This window comes from Amphiprion ocellaris, chromosome 11, assembly GCF_022539595.1.
Source record: "Amphiprion ocellaris isolate individual 3 ecotype Okinawa chromosome 11, ASM2253959v1, whole genome shotgun sequence".
NCBI classification, from domain to species: domain Eukaryota; kingdom Metazoa; phylum Chordata; class Actinopteri; family Pomacentridae; genus Amphiprion; species Amphiprion ocellaris.
The window spans coordinates 20,551,522-20,572,211 of record NC_072776.1 but is presented as its reverse complement, the minus strand read 5'-3'; the positions used below and the strand labels follow the sequence as shown (position 1 = coordinate 20,572,211).

The following is a 20,690-nucleotide window of genomic DNA, read 5'->3' as shown; positions in this document are numbered from 1 at the left end:
GACAGTTTATTTTTTACATGAAGTTGAGCAACTCAGCAGCTGCTAGTGACAGTGTTACAAAATAATGATTAGTAGGTGGATGAAATCTAAGCTTATTATTAAATTACTATCAGGTCAATATTTTATGGGAAAGGAGTGAATGAGCCAATCTTAGACCAATACAGGGCTAAAAGCAAAATGATAAAAGGAATAACATTAACCAGATGGGCAGAAACACAACTCGAAATTAATGCTAATGTAATTTTGCATGCAGGATGTTTAACAACTAACGTCCTCATCAATACCTTTTAACATGTATGTAATGTTTTTTCTGTCAATGCTAGCCATAGCCTCTTTATGCAAAAGAAAAGAAGTAAAGCATTCAGCTTTAAAATGTAAAATACATATAACCGCATGTCTTGTTGATGTTTTTTTTTTTATGTTGGGGACAAGTGGGGTTAAAAAAAAGAATGTCAAAACAGTAGTTGCTTGAATGACCACTAGAGGCTGGCTTAAAAAATTAGTTCATCCTCTTTGAGCTCCATGTTAAAATGCTCAACTTAACAACACAAATTCATGGTGAGCATTTTTAAAAAAAATTAGATTTGTATTGCTTGTTTCCCTGCTAATGTACATGGGGTGAATTTTTAGACAACTCATCTATGTAAATTGCAGTAAGGCAAAAGTTTTGCATAATTAAGGGAATGTCTGACAGGTGAGTGCAATGAAAAGGCAGTCCATGGCCAGGAGATGTTTGCATAGCCCACTTCAGCTCCACTCCTGCTCCACCTTTTTAATGATTTTTGCAACTATCAGGACTTAGGTGGATTCAGGCATTGCAAACATGGCAATGAAATAATTTTTAATACGCTGTTCAAGAATATAGGTGATGTCATAGAGAGTTTGTCCACCTCTTACAGTCAATGCTCATAGCCTAGCGATAGCAAAAATTAGGAGAAAAGCATTCAATTTCAAAAAATAAACTACATATTGTATAAAATACATAACATAAATAAACAAGAAAAGCATTCAGAGTGCAGTACTCTGCCAAGGCTGCTCAGTCATTGTATCATTTCCAGTGGCTGAAATCTTGAAAAAAAATTGTGGCAGACATGACAGCAATGTAGAAAGTGGCCATTTAATCTAGATGTACCCACAAAAAAAAAAAATGATCTTGAGCTGAGCATAGGTGTGCATTATGCATGTGTACGTTATGTACGGATACCGAATCACGTGACCTAAAAATGTAGTGGGCGGTAGGAATTGATGGGGCTCGGAAACACCCACACAATTTAATCAGTTGTTCCTTGTATAATTTTGGACTGATTAGTCCTGGTAAGTCCAGAACTTTCGATTTGTAGTAGGATTGCAATCATGTGATTATCAGCAGGCAGCTGTGTTCACTTGTAGTCATAGTTACAGTGACGCCGTGCCGCTGTCTCACAATGATACAGAAATCTTTAACAAATCCATGGATCCAGACTATAAGCCGTGGTTTTCCTCGTGTTGGGCAGCTTGTGTGGCCCAGAGAATAAAAGCATAATTACCAGCCCCAAACCTTGCATGGATTCTAAGCGTTTCTCTCCTAAAGTCACAGCATCTTAAGCAGCAGCTTGGAGCTTTGCATACTGTGATGGGGAGAGGAAGTAAACAAAATTTTCCAGTTATAAAAAATGCAGTTTAACAACACAAACTACACTTGTAAGTGTGTATCAGAGTGTGGGAGTTGAGAGTGTAAAAGTGGCCACAGCTTCCAGGTCCTCAGCTCCAGTGTGATGTAACAGGAAGCAGTGGGTTGCCTTCCAACGTCAACCTGACAGCACTTTCAGCTGCGCTCATTGCGCGCCGGAGACCCGCTGGCTGTGCTGCTCTGCAGTCTGAGGATTGCCTTGTTCCCGATCGAACCTTCTTCTGTTGCTGCTGGATTTTACTCTCTGGTAGGACGAGCTGACGCGGAGTGTGAATTGTGTGCGATGCGCTGCGTTTCTTCCATGTTTTCCAGGCATTTCGAGCTGCAGTTACGTCGAATACAATTAACGCGGAGTTGACAAGGCGTTTTGTTCAGCGCTGTGTGTTTATCGAGGTCATTTGAGCGCTGTTTGCACGGATTACTGAGCCGAGGAAGATGCATTAATAGAATATATTGCTTTGTCCTGAATCCAAACGTTCAGACTCCAGCCTGAGCATCGTTACTGGGTCCAGTTAATCTGCAGTCCTTCTGTCAGGAGCTGCATGTAGAAATATGGATGGAATTGAAGACTAGAATGAAATAGCAGTTACTGTGGACACTATAAGGCCACCCAGGCGCGTCGTGTATCACCATTTAGATCACATATTTAATAGCTATTTCTCATGAGACGTTCAGACACCTTTTCCTGATTTATTCACGATGTGCCAGGTTGTAGATTGTACATCGAGCGATGCATACTGGGCTTTACTCAGTCTGCCGTGCAGTCTATGCACGCGTTGAGGAAAAGCGTAAAAAGCCCATTTGAAAGGAACGAAATTACGCAGGATCCTGTATTTACACGCATAGAAAATATTACATTGTGAGAACTAGAGGAATGTGATAGAGTCAGCTGTGGTGGGTACAGACTCGGTTTTCCTCCCACACCTGATATTAATTCCATAGATTGAATAATCAAGTGTATTGGAATGAAACAGCAGCCAGGCTTTTCACGTGGATTAAACTGGGAGACAAATGAATCAGCTCCATTCAGCAGCGAGCCTTTGGTGTCAGCAATAGTCACTGGTTGCTAAATCATCTGCATGGTTACATAAGCTGCAGATTTGGACATGTTGGAAGTTTGTGGGCTGGACAGTGAAGAGATGATGATGGTGATGATGATGATGTGTAGGAGGAGGATATGATGACGGTGGTCACTATTGGCAGAGGATGCTGTGCTGAGGAAAGATGCGCTGGAATCATGATGAGGGAGGTGACAGCAGAGGTAACTCCTAGGACAAGCACACTGTTCATTCACAGCACAGTTAGTGGACACCAGTGAGCTCCTCTCATCAGCGCTTTGAATTTGATCTGCTGCAAGTGTGATGCAGAGTTCTGCTGCTTTTTGCAATGATGAAGTGGAATGTTTTCAGTCAGCGCCTTATGCATGTGAACTTCTTTGGCACTTTCAGCAGTTACGAAGAATTGAACTGATTGTGTAAAATGTCACAGCAACAGGTTTTATGTGCTGGTTTTGTTTGCCTATTTGCCTTCGAACTGTAGTCTCTCTCTATTACACCTGTTCCTGGCAGCAGAAGAAAAAATTACAACTGCAAGCTTAAGGAAATATTGTGCTCATGGTTAAACATTGAATATGAAAACAGCTGCAGTCAGTCTCTCAAATTCATTAAAATGTGACAGATGTTTTAGGATTTTTTTTCTTGGTAATATCCAATATTCATATCCAAATAAATTATAAACAAATAATGTTTTTTTAGAAAAGCACAGCATCCTTAGATATTGCTTTTAAGATAAGAATTGATGCAAGGTGAGACTGACATGTTTATTTTCAGGAGCATATTGATCAAGGAGATGGTTAACTTATTTGAAATTGATACATTGGCTGTAAAAATGTAACATTTAAAGATAACACTAAGAATCCATTGAAATGCCTTTATTTATTCATGATGTATTTGTTAAAGAACATCATTCAGCATTTGTCCTGCGGTGCATGTAGCGTTGTGGGTGGGAAATGACTTTAAGATACCAGAGTGACTACAGGCAGAGGCAACTGCATCCGAGCCAAAGCAGCACTTTTAAAAATGATTTAATTATGTTGGGGATTTGGGGGGAAAAAAGTAAATCTGGTCTGATTGTTGGCCAAACCGATTATCACTCGACCCCTAGTTGATATGCTTAAACAGATGGGAGTAAAACAACAGACAGCAACAAAGATAGAATGTCTCCTGAAAAGACAAAACCACTATATGACAGATGATAAATTGCCTGACATATGTTGCATATGTCAGGCAATTTATATCTTCAACAAATGAGTATTTATTTGTTTTACTTCTTGAAGATATATTAAATAATTCACATGGTAAATGTCCATGAAAATGCTGAATAAATCAATAAAACTTGTGCAGAAATATGTGTTTTTGCTTTTCCTATCCTGTTGATCATGACCTCTCTCATGTATGTTACATTTCCTAATAATGAGCCCCAGCTCTCAAACATTACTTTTCTGCAGTGACATAAATTATTCAAATTGTATATTGTTAAATGTTTGTTATTTTTAGACCATTTTCTCATAAATGTCCATCATAGACAGGATTATTAAAGGACACAAGTGCCGAGAGACACCAACAAAAGACGCTTGGCAAAACGGTGTTTTAGCTGCTGTCCTTGCATGTCGGCTGTCAGGACACTTTGGACAGCGAATGTATCAAAGCTGCCAGTTGGCAGAGCTGTCAGATGGGTCTTTGAGGCCATTTTGCTGTGACATCTTCCAGTGGCCCAGGCCTACACTAAATACATGAGCTGATTGTGCAGCGGGAATGTCGTGCATTCAGTCCTCAAACTCTCATGCTGAGTGTTTACTGCCTGAGTCCAGAAAACAGCTATTAAATGTGGGCGAGACAAAGGTCTTGGCAGCATAGCTCCCAAAGCCTTTGCAGTCTCTATGGTGTGGTGGATCTTTCCTAAAGCAGTGGCATTTGGAGTAGCGTGACAGTGGACTCTTATTTCACGGTAGTGATTCTGACATACGGTAGCTTAGTGATGTTGAAGGGATGAATTTGGGGTCGCTATTTACACCCAAGCAGCAAAGGGATGATTCTTTTTTTTTTTTTTTTTTGCTTTTCACACGGGAGAAGCAGTTGTGTCGCATTTTTTGTAAATATATGCGTGCTTAAATGCTGCCTTTATGATGAATCATCCTATAAACATTGCTGGTGACCGACTGTGAGGAGAGCAAAGGCCACCTGATTCTCAGTCATCAGAGTAATGACGATTCTCATGAAATGTGACCCCTCATAAATCATCAAGGCACAGAGGGATCCTGCAGGCGGCTCATTATTGATTCTCCTGTTATATTCCTTGTACTGTTGGTGGACACTGCAGAGTCTGTATATTAACTGAGGGATCTGATCAACAATTTCTAATTCTTACCGCACCTTTTACAGCCCTTCAGATGTGTTCAAGTTGAACCCTTACTGTGTTTCAGCTCAGATTAAATCAGCGAGCCTGGTATATGTTATATGTTTTTCCCGTGTGCCTACCCCAGGCTGAAGTTATCGTATTACACAAAAGCACAGTGATGTACATTTGCAACGCTCCCCTCAGGTTCTGGATTCAGTTTCGGGGATGTGAAACCTTTTGAGGTAATTTTTCCGCTCATACATTATGAAGGGTCATTTTTTTCCCCTTCTCCTGTTTAATTTCAGTGTACATGGTGCCTAATAGGAGCTGTCATGGGTTAATGTCTTCAGGAGCAGCATGTGGGAAGGTAGTGATTGGCAGTGGGAGCTGCAGTGCTTTGTGGAGGATAGAAGGGAATGGAAAGAGGTGGTGTGGTTTCTAAGGGTGTTCTATGTTTGTGTGAGCTAAACAAACTGTCAGTGACACTAGCTTCCTGATTTACTGTGTGGGACAGGGCTCCTGGCATACAGAATAGAGGAAATGGTCCCTGGGAAGCTCTGCGTGTTTGTCTGTTTGTCTTCCAAAGGTGAACCTGCGGTGCTGGGTAGTCGCTACAAATGAGTGTTGAATAAGTTCCAGTTCAGTTTGAGGGTTTTCACTGCCCCATATAATAATGTTACCTCATTCTCTTCATGGGGATTTGAAAGAAAAATCCATTAATAAATCATTTGCTACAAGGACACAGATTTCTGCTTTTGCAGAGCTCAATTTCCAACCAGTTTACACTGCTTTGGTTCCCTTTCCCATCCTGAATTTTCTGCTGCTCTGAGCAAATGTCTTCAACTGACATTTCTGTTGGATCTCCAATTATCTAACTTACTCTACTGTGAAAATATGACTATTATTATTGTCAAGCTCAGGCTGCCGTAAGCTGTGCCAAAAACCCCTCCATAATACTGCAGTTAATTGGTTTCCAAGGTTAATAAAAGTCTCAAATTGCATGTGCTTCCCTTTAGAAAAACACTGTCTGTATTCTTTATAGTGGACATTATCATAGCTCATAGCGTGACCTGGATGAATCCTCAGTTGTTAATGGCTGGAGAGATTTTTACATTACCATGCATCTCTAGGAGAAGGTTATTAATCTGGTTTTAAACACACTTATTGCAGTCATTGCAAAACGTGAAATTTTCGTTGCAGTTGTAGTTTTTTAAAAAAGTTAATCAAGCCCTTTTCTTACTCTTCAGATAGTGTCAGCATGTTGTAGTTTATTGATAGTTTTATTTTAATCCAACCAGAGGTCCACACAGGTTGCATAATGTTTCATGATTCAGTTGGGCTATACCCTCGACAAACATGACTTGAAACCTATTTTCTTCCATTACACATGACCAACAGCCTTAATTGTTTGTTGGGGCCAGAATGCTACCAATATGTGGGTGAACTGCACTGTAATGCGCCTGGATGCTTTCTGCATAGACGGAAAACTGTAGGGTTGCCCCCTGAAAGTCAATATTTTGAAGCATCAGTTGATGATCTCTGATTTGACTCAAGTTGTTTCGAGTGGAGTGCATGTTGTCAGCCACGTGTTGACATGCGCTGCGCTTGTGGTGAACTGATCAGAGAAATTGATACCTGAAGTGGACTAACACTCCTTTAACCCTTTGGTGCACAGCATGGGTCAAAAGCGACCCATATTCAACGGTAGATGTGTATCTCTTGACCCATGTTGTGCATCAAAGGGTTCAGGAACATGACTTTGAAATTTGTCCTCTGTCCGGTCTAGTTGTGTGGGAAGTGAGCAACTCTAGCGTTTAAGAACTAACGTTGCCAGCAGGTAACGCATGCCAACACTGGTGGTTAGGTTTCTGTAGTCAGCCATTAAGGGTCTAAAGTGTCAAGGCCTGAGTTCCATTGTAACAGCGATCCTAATGTTATGTACCATGTTGACAGTCCTAAAAGAAAGGAAATGAAGGCCCTGTTCATGCAACATTAGGACGCTGTGGCTCTTTGCATCCCCATCATCACTGTGGAAATGGCCTGGACGATGGCAATGCTCTAAATTTACTAAACTGCTAAAATAATATAAACTACTGCGTTTATTCATTTGCATGTTATTTGTGATTAAATTGTAAAAATTGCACGATCAGAGCTTGGTGCAAAGAGAAATACATGTGTGCTGCTTGGCTCACTGTTCCCTCAATGGATGAGTTGACAGCTGGATACTGGACTCAAAGACACTTTTTCACTGGAATGGAAACTGCTTACCAAGAACATGAGCCAGAAGAGTTTTCTAGCTCTCAAGCATTTGCAAATGGAATCAGTGTTTCCCTGCACACGTTCCCCCACCCATAGCGTCCAAGGTGACTAAAATAAAACACTGCTGGTGCTGGAGGGTAGGGCTGAACAATTAATTCATTTGAAATTGAAATTGCAATTTTGAGCCACACTATTACCACTTTGAAAAGACTGCAATTTAGTATAGCCGAGCTGAGGCTATTAAATAAGATGACTGCTGTAATTGAATTTGAATTAATTTGAGCACATTGAAAATTTCAGGGGCTGCACAGTGGATCAGTGGTTAGCACTGTCGTCTTGCAGCTAGAAGATCCATGGTTTGTGTCCCAGCCTGAGAGTTTGCATGTTCTCCCTGTGCATGTGTGGGTTTTCTCCAGGTACTCCGGCTTCCTCCCACAGTCCAAAAACATGCTGAAGTTAATTGGTAACTCCAAATTGTCCAATGGGTGTGAATGTGAGTGTGATTGTTTGTCTCTATATATAGCCCTGTGATAGACTGGTGACCTGTCCAAGGTGTCTACTGCCTTTGCCCTAAGCCATCTGGGATAGACTCCCACGACCCTAATGAGGATTAAGTGGTGTATATGGATGGATGTATGTATGTATGTATGGATGGATGGATGGATGGATGGATGGATGGATGGATGGATGGATGGATGGATAGAACTTTCAAGGGTTGTTTATGGTGCCCCTTGATCAACGTGTAAATTGGTTTAGGCAGGTACACTGTGGTTCAGCTGATATGAGCTCAGTCTCATCATTTAAAAACTGCACATTTTTAACTGTTGTCGACGGTTTTACAGATCGATGCCTTTGATGGAGTTTTTTGTGTTAATGTTCCATCACGTTTTAAATCTATTACAAAGTGAATATCAAACTAAAGCTTGATTTCAAAATTTCATATTGCAAATCGTAATCAGTCTGACAAATAGCAATCAGATATTTCCCTCACCTTGTTTGCAGTCGTCCTGTCAACAGTTTTATGAAGGTGATCTATGCCAATAATGCTTTTTGAGCGTCACTACTATGAGTGGCCACCAGGAAAAATCAGAAGCTAGGCTGAGTGGCGACACCATCCCCAGCTTTCCTTACACATCCACTGAACTAAAGCTGTGGCTGCTGCTCTGCTAATGTTTAAGTGAGCCAGACAGCAACCTGCTACACAAGAGCCACCAACTGAACAGCCAATAACACTAGCTTTCCTGCTGATGCTGCATTCTTGTTCAGCTTACACATAATCATGTCTTGTTCTGCACCTCAGCTTGTTGTACCAGTGACCAAACAACCATCCACTGGGAGAAGTGAGCTGCCATCAACAGTTTGCAGACTAATTAGCTAATCTGCTGCAGCATATTAAACAGCTGAGCAACTTGCTCACAAATGTCAGTTTTGTGGCTAGTGTGCTCGATACTCTTCAACAGCAAAACACTGTATTCCTGTCTTGTAGTTTACTGTGCTTTCTTTACTTAGTATTTAATGGTTTGTATTTTGCTCGCTGTTCAAAGCTCACACACGGAGACATATAGAAAAAGCAACATTTCTGGTACTTACATTTTTTCCTCTTTTTATTGCTTAACCAGACAGTTAAATCAGAAACCATTACATCCGACAGACAAACGAGATTATTACTTAAAATGTCAGGTGCACTGTAAATGCATGTGCATAATAATGAAAATTGTGTTTTATTTTCTAAGCTTAGATCACAATTTTATTCAAGTTTTGCCAGATTCATTCTTTTTTAAGCCTGTATGCACCGTGATTAGGACTGTTTTTTCCAATATGATGCTGTGTCAGTTGATTGTGAAGCTTGCTAGGGGTTGACCGACCATCAGCCTGGCCCGTTATTATATTATTATATAATTATTTGGGATGGTACTGGGATATACCACTGCTGTTCTGGTTTTGGGTGTGAACCTGCCTACATTTGCAGCTCACACATGTGATCAGTTACATGTTTTATCAGAAACCTCAAAGCGTACAGAGCAACTTGAACCTCTTAGTAATGACGTGAACAGCACTCTTGGAGGTCAAGTCTAGGGCCTGCAGCGAGCACATGGAGGATATTCCTTGGCTTCCTTGGGGCCGTTAAAATTGACCGAGCCCCAGCGTTATTTTTGTCGTGGCAGGACCCAGAGGGAACCACTCACTCCTTGAAGACCCTGTGTTCACCGCTGACTTTGTTGGACTGTAATAAGTATTTAAAAGACACTCATTCAAGTGTTACACCAAAGGAATACATAATGCATTAGTGGCATGTTTTTGGTAGACAGTTACAGATGTCTAACTACTTTACTGCGCTTCCATGTTCACTATGATCAGTGTCAGTACAAAGTATGTCATATTTTACCCTGGGAATTCAAGAATCTTTTTTACTAACCCAGAACGTGAGCGCAGCACAGAGCTCTGGAAATGTTTGGGTGGATAGAATGACACTGAACACAGAGAGGATTAGTGGAAGGTGCTTGACTACCTTGCAAAAAGCCCTCAAAGGACATCTTTTTCAGTACATAATGTTTTTGCGGTTAGAAGAAACTGATATCTGAGTTGAAGCGTCTTTGATAAAATCTGCTGATATGAAGAAGTGTTAACCTGTTCCTAAATAAAATGTGATAGAATGGTAAACACTTTTTTAAAAGCCTCAGGCCAGATTTTAGCTTGAAAATCCCCCTCCGGCTGTATGCCACTTCAATGGCCGCTGATCACTTCAGCAAACACAGATATGAAACTGTGTTCTGTGCAAAGCAGCAGCTTGGTAGGATGCAGAAATATCACATAGAAGGAAAAAGAAAAAAAAAACTGCCAAAGAAGCTTGAGCTTTTGTGCAAAGCTGTCAGCCTGTCGGTGCACTTAGAGCACTTGACAAAGAAAATCTAGTGACCTGTGAAAATGTGGCTCCATGTAGTGGAAAGAATTGGTGGAATTAGCCACACATTCCCACCAGACTGTACTGTACGCCCCAGGTTAAGCAGTGAGCACATGCTCAGCAGGTTAGTCTATTTTGAATGCAGCCTGGTAGCCCTATGGCTACATCAAAACATTTACATTAACACCGAGGAGAATTACTAGCAGCTATGCAGGTGCTGTGAAAGATGGAGCCTGGTGTATTTTTAACCAATGTATTTTTAACTAGATATTTGTACTATTTTTTCCTTTGCGTAGACTAGAGGCCTCTGGAATAGGATCCTTTTTCTATGGTGAGACCTCGAGTACTCACAGCCTTCTTCAGCAGTAACTGAAGACAACTGGGGTGTTTGTTAGTTTTTGTTGTCAAGTTTGATTGATGAGAGTATGGTGTTGAAGCTAAAGCAAATTTCAGATTCAGAGGGAAAATGTAATTTTGAAAGATTGAAAACAGCAAGAACAGCTTCTGAACAGCCCTGTCTTCCAAATATTATGTTTCTGTGCAGCTAAACTGCATTCTCATAAATGTTTTAAGGCAAACACACTCTCTCTATATGATTAAAATCAACATGTCTTAGTCATTTATATGATTCATATTATCCATCCAATCATATATTAAATGGGGTTGAACCCGTCATCCTGGTAACAGGTAAAATGGAGGAGAAGCTCCAAACATGTTGTTAAAGGGTTGTATTTTAATCCAGTCTTTCCTATTCGTCCTATTCACAAAAGTGTAATATCTGAACCTCAGCAAACAGTAAATGAAAACTGAAAGTAAGTGAGTTAAATGGAAACGTACTGATCCCTGCCAGGACACAAACAATAGTGTCCCTGGTGACAGTTCTGTTGCAAACTTATCCTGCCACTCTGCTCATGTTGAAGTGCAAGCATTTCCTACTACAGCACAATCTCAGTTTTCTTGGAGAAAATACATTTCTTTGAAAATCTAAGTGACAAAAACTATGGTTATATAGGAATATAACTCCTGGGAGATTGGATAACTCTGAAGTTTACAAGTATCTGTATTACATCTCACTTGTTTAATCTGTAAAAAAAAACATGCAGTTGATACTGGCTATGAACAATAGCAAACAGTGTTTTTGAGCAGATTGAGGGTGTTAAGTAGCCAGTTTTAGAGGTACTGATTAGTGGATTCTTTTGCCAGAGCATAGCAATGATAAAACAAACCCTGAAATCCTTTACTTAAGTAAAAATCCAAATACAACCATGTCAAAAATAATCATACAATTAATTGCTGTGTTGCCCTATTGTTTGTGTTAACATTGGTGTTGATACATGAATTGTGTTGATTAAATCTCTCCTGTGGACTCCCTCTTTGTCACATTCTCAGAGCCAGTTTTTGATTGTGTGTTACTTGAAATTTTAAAAGTGATCGTTGAAAGTTGATCCCAGTGACTGACATACTCGTTTACTCTAAAACTAATGCGTCAGTGCACAGGCAGGATTTTATTGCTGTAACTGGTGCAGGTGGTGTTAGCTTCCGGAGATCAGGAGGTGATTACTGGGGCAGGAACAAGGAAAAAACACTTCAGCTACAGATTGTTTTAACAGATTTTGCATGCTTTTTCGACTCACTGCATTTTTTTTTTTTTTTTTGAAAAAGTAAGGTTTGTTTTCTTGATTATTATTATTATTATTATTTATTTTCATTGCAGCCAAAGTGATGTGGAGCCCAGATCTGACACTGTGTTCTATAAGAGCTCACAAGTCAGAAATATCGAAGCTGTGTGGGTGTCTAATACATAAGGAAACACATGTATGTGTACACACAGGCTGGTGACCCCATATACAGTCCTATAGAGGAGTAGAAGTGCTAGAAAACTGTACTTAAGCAGAGTACAGACATTAAAGTGGTGTCAGTTCTGCCTTAACTGCTTAAGAAAGTAAATGAGTGTTTTTTGTTTTTTTTTAAATGTCAAACTATTGTTGTAAGAAACTATTTTGTTATTTGGTTCAAAGCTGAGAAAACCAAGAAGAACAGAGAGCTTGGCTTCACAGTGGCTCCTTTTGATTTGCATTTTTGGATAAAGGAACAGAGTTGAGATGGCAGGTGTTAATTAAATCTTTCTTTCAGTAGAAGAGACATTTCTGATGTTAAGCTGTCATCCTGACACAAAACCACTTCTTTCAGTAAGCTGGGACTGCTCCCTGCTGTGTGCTAATGCTGTTGTGTTTGCCAGTTTTTCAGACTGTTTTCCACAATACATGAAATCTCTCTGGATCGTTTGTGACTCATGTAATTACTGTAGAGTTCAGTTGCTGAATATGTGTTAGAATTAGAACTTTATTAAGTGCTTCATGATGTTTACAAATGTGGCGTTATACTATATTACATTATAACTTTTTAAATCCCAAACATCCCTGACGTTCAGAATGGTATGTCGTAATATGCAGTCATAAGGCTGTGAAACCACATCCTGTATGACATAAATATATATGTATTTTCTTGCTCATGTTCAGCAGGTTTACATTTAGAGTATCAGTGTCCTCTTATGATGGGTTTTTGGCTGTGTTTTTTCTAACAGCGGTGCTCTATTTGACACTGACATTAACCCTACATGCGCCGAGCTCTCGCTGTATATAGTGGCCAGAAATGCTTTAAACTTGTTTATTAGCTCATATAGATTAGTGACGTTCAAGGGACTTCATAACAGTTTGACTCAAACATGATCAGATCCATACAAATATGTCAAAATGTCACCTGCTGATGGAAGTGGTAATCAATATTTTTATGCTGTTACGACCCAGCTGTCTAGGGCAGCCAGACAGTAACAAAAAGAGATCGAAACAAAACTGAGTTCCAGAGTGGTAGAGTGGGATTTATTTGAAAGGGAGTATGGGCACAACAACACAAAAAGTGAGGGGATTAAAAGCAAATGAGTGCTACTGACACCACAGAAATAAACATAACCAAAGCGAATGTCAGTGCTTATGACGTTGATTGCTTTCTATTTCAGACTGTAATCCTTCCTTTTTTTATTTGTAGCATTAGAAGCTTTTCCTGGATACTTCCCAGATTTGTCTGCCATAGTTCTGTCTTACTCTATGTCCGTCACTGTAGTTTCTCACCTCTTCAGTTGGGGCCAACTAATGTTATTGTGGTTCTAGTAAAATGTACTACTATAAGTGCACTAGGAGTGCTGTCACAGAAACCAGACTTAAAACTCCAGTATACTGTAAAATAAGGAAAGATTTGCCAGTCGCTGATAGGCCTAATGGATATTGTGTGAACTTGTCTGGCTTGCATGTAACATACATTGATTTCTACTCACAAGCTGTACAAGGAAAGTATTGGACTTAGATTGGTAAACTAGATACCAGCAAGACTCAAAATGAATTCTAATGTTGTTCCATTACTGCTGGATGTGGAACTTCCCAGCTGTTTGCCAACACATTAACCTTATCACCATCATAAGGGGACAATATGCCACTGATGTGTTTCTGGCTTGTGTCACTGCAACCAAGCGACTGGAAAACCTATTTAATGCAGCTGCTCATCGAAAGGTAGATGCATATTCTAAGCAACTCGCAGCCTTTTCAGATAAATGTCAAAGCGACAGGGAAAAATGCTATATAATTCAAACTTTGCAAGGAAAAACACTACATTCTGCAAAACCCTTAGATTACATTAAATGTAGCCACTTATTGTTATTTCTCCAGTGCAATATCTTCTATTCTTGAGTACCATTAAGGCGGGTAAAAGCTGCATATACCGTTTAAAACATATATTCTGTGTATGTAAATATATCCATATTTTTAAACTATACTATATAAATAAGAAAGTCCACATGAATGATTGATTCATAAGAGCTCCATCTAATGTACGATACATCCATCCACCAACCCACCCTTCATGCATTTACTTTCTGCCTTGCTGCAAAAGAGCACACTATGTTCTGCACAGCTACTGAACATCGGCATTGGATGTAGATTGTGTGCGACATAATCTTTCAATATTCATAATTCCTTGGGATACTTGGTTGCGTCATCCATCCCTTGACCGTATAGCTTCCAGGGCTTGACAGACTGTAGCGACTCTTTTATTTTCCCGTGAACTAAGAACATTAGTTCTAGAATGCAGGCTTTTCCCCTTTTCTGGACCATCGTTGTAAATAGATCCATGTGCTTTGCCCTGAGGCCGCTTGCATGCTGGCGAGGGTGTGAATGCAGTGACAGGAATACTTTGGTATCTGAGTTGTTGTCTGCTTCAAAACCACAAGAACACAACCTCCCTCCTGCTCCGTTAATGCAAAGAATATTGCGTGCATCAGTCAGAGTGGGTGGATTAAGACTTGAGGAGGTCTTTTCATGCAACGAAGACGACTCGCGTCTCGTTCACATCTGTGTGGGATTGCTATTGTTTTTCCTGACATCTGGTGATGCCCTTGGCAACTCGGAGGTCTGTTCTCATGTCCTGGGCCTGGTAACATCAGTGACTGCACTCTAATTCAGACCTTTCTTAGTCACATGGGAGGATCTAAATGTACAGCTGATCCTGTGGGAAAAGTCCACGAGCTATATTTGGCCCTGTTGATTAAGACAGGAAGCTCTCAGAGAAACTGTGCTTTTACATTGTTTTAAGGGCATCTCCTTTTGTTTCTTGTTCCCACATGCCCATCATCAGACAGACATAGTGTTTCTCCCTTATGTAGACTCTTTTCTATCCACTCTGTTCTCCCATCAGCTCTTAACTGTTCTCACAAAATGACAGAAAATAGCAGGAGACTAAGCTAACTGGAACCCATTTCTTCCTCCTAGGCCACATCAGTCAGAATGTCACAATGACTCACAATTTTAATCTTTTTTTTTTTGTGGAATAAAAATGATGATGCACCAGTTTAACTTTTTATCAGAGGATAAGTAGCTTTACATGACAGAAATAGAGTAACAATATCAAAGAGATCATAAGAAGTGAAACGCCATGTTACCATGTTCTAGCTACTGACATAATCAAAGAGAGGTTTTGTGTGATGATATGAATGTAAAGGCGGTTCAGTCGGGTGCAGGGAGGTATCTTGCTCATTAGTCTGAGCTGATGAACTGCACCTGCACTGCTCATGTTGTTTCCCAGCAAGCGTGTTTGATGTTAAGATATTAAGCCTAGCTGGTAAAGATACAGACATGTGCCACACGTGTTGCATGTAAAGCAAACTGGACTGGAAGTATCATGTCCAAGATCTGGAGTATGCTGAGAGAGTGGATTACTCTTAGCATTGTCGCATTTAATTCTACATTCAAACATTCAACACCGCTTGTTTTCCAGAGAGAACTGAACACAGTATTTGGATGTTTGCAACATTAGGCTGACAGTACATTTCAAAACTAACTGATAAAATCCATGTGACGCGACACAGAACACATATGCCGAAGATGTTGCAATATCTGTCTGTCAGTGTGGTAGTGTAAGTTTTAACAGCAGCATGTTTCATCCAGACCAAAGAGTTCTTCTTACATCTAAAGACTTTGTCCAAAGTCACTATGTCACATTATTTATAGCTGACTATATCAAGAATATACACTACCATTCACAAGTTTGGGGTCGCCCAGACAATTTAATGTTTTCCATGAAAACTCACACTTTTATTCATGTGCTAACATAATTGCACAAAGGATTTCTGGTCATCAATTAGCCTTTCAACACCATTAGCTAACACAATGTAGCATTAGAACACAGGAGTGATGGTTGCTGGAAATGTTCCTCTGTACCTCTATGGAGATATTCCATTAAAAATAAGCCATTTACAGCTTGAATAGTCATTTACCACATTAACAATGTCTCGACTATATTTCTGGATAATTTAATGTTATCTTCATTGAAAAAAGCTGCTTTTCTTTCAAAAATAAGGACATTTGTAAATGACCCCAAACTTTTGTATCTTGTATATGTTGTGTATGCTGTGGTTACTGCTTTGAAGCTGAACTCCCTTTATTTATCAGATGGAGCTCTCAGGTATTTAACTACTGAACAATATAGTCTTAAGATTAGCACATAGAGTGTAAATAAAAGATGGATGTAGCCATCATGACATCACCCACTGGTTTCTGGCTACTGACTTGAAGCCTTAACTTTAGCATTTTAGCTGTGGCCATCTAGAGTTTTTGAAACCCCAGATTAACTGCCTAGCTCTACTATTTAACAATAAAATTTGAACATTTGTTATCTGTTCAATAAACAGAGATATTTTTCCTTCTTTGTTGAAGCTAAACGGAGGAAACTAATGAGCTGTACTGAACAGACAATGTTGTCAGCAAACCACTGAGAAGTGTTAAAGCATCTAAAATTTGACACATTAAGTTTAAAATAAAATTGTTGATGAAAGTAATTCTGTTTACTGCCTTTTAAAATATACTGGCCCACAGTAACGGAGGCTTGTCTCCCAGTTAAAACCAACAATTATATAACATAGTTTGGATTTAGTATAAATACATTCAGACAAATTAGTTCTAAGCTGTTTTTACAATATGTCCTCGTGTCTGTAATCAGAGAATCAAGATAAATAGTGGTGCATTGCGTGCTAGAAATGTAACTGCTATATGCTTTATTTATATGCTTATATAAATCTGTGCTTGGAACATGACCCTGTACTAAATGTTCCATGGCTCCCTCTGTTTATTGAAATGATGACTGATGATGAAGACTGCACGTCATTTGAAATCAGATCCAGAAGGCACAACTGTGCAGCTTCCCTTGCTTGCCCCTTGTTTGTACAGCAAACACAAGGCACTGAAGATCACTGTACCCCAGTGACCAGTTTTGTGTTTGTCTTTCAAAGACTGATAGCAGGATTCAAGCAACATTGTAGTGTGACGGCAGAGTATTGTCTTTTGCATTCTCACCACACACCTTCATTCATCTTTCAGCACACAGGATCATATTAAATTGCCTTTGGTGACAGCTTGAAGAAGTGATCACTTCAGACGGCCGTTGCGTTGTTGATTTCAGTTGCTACTACAATGTAGATATGACTGAGTGTCTTTCACATATTGTACGATTTCTACAATTTCATTTAGCAGATGCTTTAATCCAAAGTGATGTACATCTGAGAGTAGATACAACACAAGCAAAGATCTAGTCAGGAGAAAACAAACTGGATAAGAGCCATACAGCAATGAAAACATAAAAAACATATGTTGCATATGTTTTTGCAAAGAATTATTCAGTGATAATTACTGTGCAGCCTTTTAGTCTTGGTGGTATTTTTGAGGTGAAAATCTGTCAACATGAACAGTAATAACAGAGACGTAATGCCAAAACAGCAGATCATATATTGATTGTTTGTGTTCCTGCAAGCAGAGTCTTAATCAGTTCTTATGGCTGCCCCCATCTCCAGTTAAGCCCGTATCCTGCTATAGATTTAATGAGGCAGTAATGAAGTTATAGTCCCTCACCAGTCTAATGGAAATCCGAATGCCATTGGGCGGAACTTAGTGGAACTTAGCGCCAAACATCCTGTGAGTGCAAAAGGATGTTTATAGTGCAACACAACATCTCTGCAGGGACACTGAGAGTTGATAAGTACAGCCTGGACTCTGGCACCGGTGTGAGAAGACAGCAGATGTTATGCATAGATTGTTTTTCTGGGTAACTCTCGGCATGCTGGCAGATGTAATAGGTGATGTCAGCCTTTGTGCAAAGTGTACATGACTAACCACTTCAGTGAAACACTCTGAGGTACTACAGATAATAGTGGACCACCCACAGTTTGCGCTGGTCTGTGGTTGGATTAAGTTGACCCAAACAGATCAATAATCAAGTGTTGTGCTTCTGTGGAGGTTGCTCTCTTAGCTTTGGGCTGCAATTAGCAAAACAATATTCATAAAGTATATGATTTTTCTTTGTGTGTTTTATATCCATTGTGGAGTGGTACAAAAAACTAAACCTGGGTGAGATTATGGGTGAAATTGACTTGTTTAGCTACTAAATAAATGCAGCACATACTAACTGAGATAAACACATACAAACAACATGCAGCAGAGTTATTTACACTCCGGGTTTCAGGGTTTTGCTTTCAGGAAGCAAAATATACCTTGTCATTTGTGATGGATTTCAGTAGCCACTAGAGCCAACCTTTGTGACTTTATTTCTATATTTCTGATAACTACAGATGGGTAACAAATTAAAGGGGGCAAAAAAAACAAAACGTAAATTCTGTTATGCTGTAAAGGACATTTAGCTGCCATGGTTTGTGTCCACTTGTCTCCTCAGAGGGAAAACCACACAAAGATCATCTTTGTCCAATAGATAAAACTTTCTGTCATGATGGGAGTGACGTTTTCCAGGATAACAGTCCCTCCAATCATAGGATACCAGAATCATCAGTGAATAGTTTGATGAAAATTATATGTATGAATTTTAAGAACTGGCTTTAACAGTTACCAGATCTCACCCCAGCTGAACACATGGGCAGTTTGGGAGCTACGTGTTAAACAGCGCTCACCACCAAAAATCTGAAGATTTCCACGGCCTCCAAAATAATTGAAGACAGCTCCAGTGTACTGCTGGCAGCTTTACAATGGTGGAATACTAAGCCAAGCTAACAATGTCATATGTATGACAGAGCGCTCCTTCTTCTCTTAACTTTATATTTTTCAGCTGCATAGTCGTCATATTGTACTTACACTTATGTTTTTCACTACATTGTAAAAGACATGTTGCATATTTTGCAATAGTAAATAGTTCGATAAAGTACTGGCATTGCCCCCAGGTGGAAACGTTAGATGGAGATGGAGGCAGGTGATATTTTGATGCAGTTTTAACGGTGGAATCTGTGATTCTACTAGTTGCTTTTGCTCAAATCACCTCTTCTCCCCCTATTCCTCCACTTTGTGTTTTTCCCATTTACAGAGACAGGGTTGTGCATACTGCTTTTTCAGTGCACACACAGAACAGAACCAGAAGTATTCATTGCAAATAAAGGATATGTTCACTTAATTTATAGAGTACTTTATTAGATTAGAATCGCATGTTCCACCTTTAAGAGAAGATTAATTGTGAGCTGTTTGAGGTTATGTTGGGACATCCCACTGCTTCCTGCATTGGAGCCAAATTTTGCTTTTTATTCTAAATTGCTGTTTTGAACTAGTTGCATGCTATACAAAAGACTTGGTTTGGGACACGCAGAATTAAAACCTTATTGTCTCAGTATCATTTGGTTTGACTAAGGAAAGGCTATTTGAAGCATGGCTTCTGAGGTAATTAAAGACGACATACGGTATTTAAGTCCAAGCATTCTTCATCCCTCCGTGCATTCATTACACAAGTTTTTATTTAAAAAGAGCCTGTCTGTTCAATACCTAACCCCAATCACTGTGAAGCTGAAGCATGTGTATGTTTTGTTGTTTTCATCATAAACAAGGTATTTATGGGGAAAATGAACAAAATGTCATGGTGGGAATTTCCAGCATGACATTTCATTCAATTTGGATTCCATTTAGATGGGAGGGGTCGGGGTTTTTTCTTTATTGCCACCTTTAGGATTAGGTAAACGCCATTATTTGTCTACTTAAAACAAGCTCTTACCTCAGGAAATGGAATGAGAAAGTAATCACAATCACTGTAGCCGTAAGCAACATTTAAGGAGCTATTGGGAAAGCATTTGTTGACGTCTGTTCTGTGTTTCCATTTGACAAGATACATCCTCTGTATCACTGCTAATGTATGAAAAACAACCCTTGCCAAGAAACAGCTGGGGAACTTGGCAAAGCAGAGTGCAGTGTGTGTGTGTGTGTGTGTGTGTGTGTGTGTGTGTGTGTGTGTGTGTGTGTGTGTGTGTGTGTGTGTGTGTGTGTGTGTGTGTGTGTGTGTGTGTGTGTGTGTGTGTGTGTGTGTGTGTGTGTGTGTGTGTGTGTGCGTGCGTGTGCATTTTTGCGTGTTTGCATGCATGCATGTGTGACAGAGCAGCTGATCTTTTCCTGGCTGTTTCTAATTTGCACATCACCATAATGTTTTACAGTCCCAGTTTCAGTAAGCCCCTCCTCCTCCCTTCCTCTCCCCAGCGTATCGCTGCTTTAACTCTGAGCAGGCTTCAGGAGACCTGGGAGAGTTAAGTGGGTCAAATCCCTCTCTGATGTACTGACGGATGGCCCCCTGCTTTGTCACTTCATTTATTTTTCAGCATGTTCTTAGACTGTGGACATTTTTTTTTTGTCAGTGGAATTGTTTTGTTTTTGTAACTAAGCAATTAATATTCAAGCTTTTTTGCGCAGTTTAAGCTGTACAAAGCTGCGACATTTCAAGTAATTTGCAGCAACAAGTCTTTATTATAATATGTAGTATTTGCTATGGTATTTATTTAAAATTTAAAACAAGTTTCAAACCAGTTGAGTCAAATATCTGTTTTAAAACAGATTTACAGATTTCAGGACACACGTAAAATTATATATACAAGTTTTTCCTGTTTAAAAA

At 39.7% G+C, this 20,690-nt stretch overlaps 1 protein-coding gene across 1 annotated transcript in view; it reads left to right on the top strand.

The window, feature by feature from the left end:
- The first annotated feature begins 1,773 nt into the window (after nt 1–1,773).
- calcrla (calcitonin receptor-like a) overlaps nt 1,774–20,690 on the top strand; it is a 35,316-nt gene continuing 16,399 nt past the window's right edge. Inside the window, exon 1 of the mRNA XM_023274528.3 lies at nt 1,774–1,916. The gene's annotated coding sequence lies outside the window, so the exon portion shown is untranslated. The remainder of the gene's footprint in view (nt 1,917–20,690) is intronic.